This window comes from Notothenia rossii (genome assembly GCF_949606895.1).
Source record: "Notothenia rossii genome assembly, chromosome: 3".
Taxonomy (NCBI): Eukaryota; Metazoa; Chordata; class Actinopteri; order Perciformes; family Nototheniidae; genus Notothenia; species Notothenia rossii.
The window spans coordinates 1,060,656-1,065,229 of NC_136901.1; positions in this window are offsets into that span (position 1 = coordinate 1,060,656).

Here is a 4,574-nt window from a genome sequence, read left to right on the forward strand (position 1 = left end):
TCGAGGTCGGACGGTTTTAAAAACGAAAGCATTTACGTGCTAAACATTCACGCGAGTAATCCAATGAATCAAATGGAAATAAGGTTTTTAACACATGCACGGAATAATATTGCCAAACTAGTTAGTGAATATAGCAAACTTTATTCAATAAGTCAAGTATTTACTCCCGGAAAATCCTTATGTTTGATGATATATTGTTAACTTAGCTCACTATGGAAACAACGTCGGACATCTACAAACGCGTCCTGTATCCGATCTCAAAATGTGCCATTTGCACAATGTGTCATGTATGCAGCCCTTGTTTTGCACTTGCGCGCACGTCGCGGCACTTTGCGAGCGTCTACCGGCTCGGGCTGCATTTTACACCGAACATATAATATACCGCTCTAAACATCTATTTGCCGCCGAACGCCACCTCGCTCAAGTCGACCCAAGTCATACTGTCAGTGGCGGCTGGTGGAACATATTTTTGGTGGGGCTGGCTGTTGATATAGTGAGTAAAAAAATGTTTGGGGGGAGAAATTACCCCTTAAATTGGGACTGATACCGTCATATACCGTATACCACGGTATGATGTCAGCAAGGTATGACGGTATGAAAAAAATGATACCGCCCGTGCCTAGCTTCAACATAGCTAACATTGCAGGAAAGCAATATATTAGACGTTAAGTACTTTGTCAGGCTTAATATTTATCTGTAGATACCCCCAAAGCTTTTTTCTTGTTTAAAAGAAGACCTTAATCTAAAGTATTCTTTAATGTGTTAATAAACGTTAATTAGTTTTTCTGTTTTGCACATCCTCATATTAATATCTTTGTACATCCAGCACTAAACTGTTTTATTGTAGAGATCACTTACAGTATCTTCTTGATTTTTTATATTCTATATTTCTATCACAGACCTTCTACTTTCCCCCTATGAAAGCATGTACTCTAATATTGTTTTCATCAAATATAACACATAAAAACAATAATTCAATAACGTGCTTTAACCACTAGGCGGTGCACACAAGGTACACACAGCTATAATAACTCTTTATTATTAGTGTAGGACACTTATGTATGTACAACATCTGAAGATGTGTAGTTTTATTCATGCTTTCACATAGTACAGCATATTGCTATACTATTTCAGACTCAGTATTTACATTCTTATATTCAAAGAAAACCAGTAATATCTTTAAAAACTACAAGTCCTTTTCTATCAGCTGTGCACCGTTATGGTGTAAATACAACCTATCTATGAATTAGATCAAATGTAAAAGTCAGCCGAATTAGTGTTGATCCTGCAAGGAGACGTATTGTGTGAAGAGAAAATGGAAGATGTTGTTTAATTGTTGATATATTTATGATCCACGTCACGTTTTCAGTTTCGGCGGCATTTCTTCCAGTTTGTCCAAAGGTCTTCTCATCAGGGCTCTATAAATAAAGAACTACGGCAGATCTGTAATATGTAAAGCAGCCGCACCGTGTATTACAATGCCGTTATGTGATGACTTTCAAAGAGAAAAGCAAGAACACTCGGAATTAAGTATTATTATATTAAAAAAAATGTTTTTCGGATTTCATATGGCATGAACACCATATCCCTACATGCATTGCGGCTAAAACATCCAATCAGCAAGCTTAAACCATAGCTGAGGATCTTGGGTAATCAGTTCAGTGGCTGTGTATCGCAATGATGCTCGAAATGCCTACGTCTGTTTCCGGTTATTTTTATTTTGAAATTCAGTTCCTGACGGACGCCAAGAAAGCCAGAGATTATGGAATTAAACAAATAAATAAAATCAAGGATAATTGTGTGTTATTTGTGAGTAAATAACAGAGTGTTATTTAGAAAAGAATAACAAATTAGAAGAGAAAAAAAGATTTTAAAAAATACAGATGTCAGTATTCTGAGGCTCTGAGCCATTTCTTTTCCTCACAGACGACAAAAAAGTCAGACATTTAAAAATAAAAACAATAATTGTATTGTCAAGTAAGAACATGTTTTTATGAACCCCACAGCTTCCGGTCTTCCACGACCCGAACAGACAAAAAGACGTGCTGCAGGCACGAAACATACTACCAGTAGAAATACATTGCTTTTAAAATCGTTCTGTGTGACACGAACAAAAGGGGGAGATGGTGAACACGAATCAATAGATTACATGTCGTGACTATAACACGAAATGCCGTGAGACTAGGTTGCATATTGTTAGCTCATGTCAGCTAACTTGAACAGGCCGAGGGAATTGAACCGGCGACCCTTGGAATCCTAGTCCAAGGCTCTACGGACTGAGCCACTGCAGAACTATAACTGCGTAATGTTAGCTCATAAGACAAGAACAGTATCCGGGTTGATCATTTGAAGCTAAATTAAACCTACATGTTGTCACTTAATGCTAACATTAGCTCACAGTGTTTGTTGGTGATGTAGCTATTAGCATAACAGCTAGCTTTGTTGATTGAACTGACAGTAATGCAACACAATGCACTGACTTCTTCTGTGGTTTCTGGTTACACTTTCCACCTGTCATCTTTAATAGGATCATTTTACGGTTTTTACTTTTATAAAAAAAATGGCTATTCACAGCTAAGATGTTTAACTCCGCGGCCACATCATAACCGACCTGCATGACTCCAGCCTGAGGGTCTTTATGTTCAAACTCTTTCCATCTCCAGCCTCTACTCTGCCCAAACCCCCAAAACAGAGTCCAATTCATTGGATATAAATAGTTAGCACACAGAGGGAAACTACGTTGATGCAGAAGCAGCCCCGAGCCGTCATGTGGTCTGTGGGAAGTCAGCGCTTGTTCCTCTGATATCATGTGAAAGCTGAGGCGTTTTGTTCCCAAACCTCCTCTGAACTCTCGTCCATCAGCAGGACGTCAGCCGTTCACTTCTGGAGCCGCAGGACACTTTAATACCCCACATAAAACCAACCAACCTTATGTGATTTTCACGACACAATCAAACCCACAAGCAGCACAGAAGTGAGAGGTTCAGGTGTAAAACAAGGGGTACAATGTTGAGTCTTCATCGCTCCATGATGTTTCTGTAATTTGACACGTGTTTCTAATCTCTTCTTTTTGTAAAGTTAACACAAGTGACCCCTGTGGTTCCTGCTGGTTCAACACTCTGATTGCAGACGGATTTAAATGAATGGTTTTTAATGGGTTTTAAACTCTGACTAACCCTCGTTATTGTCGGTATAATTCCCCAAAGATGGTGCCGTGTAAATGTTATTCTGTGGAGACAAGTCTCTCCGGAGGAACAGATTTACAGCTCTGTTGACTTTGGCAACGCGTCGTGTTGGAGAAGCTTAGTGACGATTAAAGGTGGGGTATGTCATTTATTTCAGAAAACACTTTGTGTTATATTCCATGGAATGCTCTTAACATCCCGATAGCAATGAATATCTGAAGTGCTTTGATAATAAATCCATAAAACATGTCATCTCTGGAAGCTGTGGCACGACCAATCATCTGAGCCGGCTAAAGTAACTGGATGGCCTACCTGCCTGTCAGCCTTCCATCTGTGCACAAATTGATCTCTGCCCTCATTGGTCATGTGCGCGTTCGTGTGTGTTGGGGGAGGGGCTCTGTGAGGAAGGGGCACATTGTTTCCCGGCTGTGTGTTTTCAGATTCTAGCGCTCGAGCTGGTTTCTCCAAAATGACCTACCTTTACCTTTAAGTGAGAAAAGATCATCATTTTGCAAAAGCACTAAAATAGATGATAAATTAAGAACTAATAGATTCGGTATGACTAGAAGTAGATGCAAAACAAGAAGAGGCTCGTGGGATGCCAAACAACTACAAATATGTGCAAAATAAATCCAAGTGAATTGCAATATGAAAACAGAACGATGCAAACGAGGGAAATAAATAATAAGTGAAGAAAACTAGATGCAAAGCGACTTTCAGGACTCGGTATAAATGCTGTTCGTCTATAACACCTTTACATTTCTGCGTCTGTAATGTGAGTCATACCGTTAGCATTACGTTAGCATTACGTTAGCATTACGTTAGCATTACGTTAGCATTACGTTAGCATTACGTTAGGGAGGCTGTGTGTTGGTGTTGGGATCAAGGGAGCTCAGGTTCAAACCCCACTGCAGTCAGCATGTCGTTGTGTCCCTGTGGCGCAGTGGACTGGAGCTCAGGTTCAAACCCCACTGCAGTCAGCATGTCGTTGTGTCCCTGTGGCGCAGTGGACTGGAGCTCAGGTTCAAACCCCACTGCAGTCAGCATGTCGTTGTGTCCCTGTGGCGCAGTGGACTGGAGCTCAGGTTCAAACCCCACTGCAGTCAGCATGTCGTTGTGTCCCTGTGGCGCAGTGGACTGGAGCTCAGGTTCAAACCCCACTGCAGTCAGCATGTCGTTGTGTCCCTGTGGCGCAGTGGACTGGAGCTCAGGTTCAAACCCCACTGCAGTCAGCATGTCGTTGTGTCGGATTGCCCACAGTACTGAGTATGTAAGTCGCTTTGGATAAAAGCGTCTTACAAGTGACATGTAATGTAAATTAGCATTAGCTAATGCTAATGCTAATTTACATCCTCGTTGGAGTAGAGAAATAAAATGTAGGTAAATAAA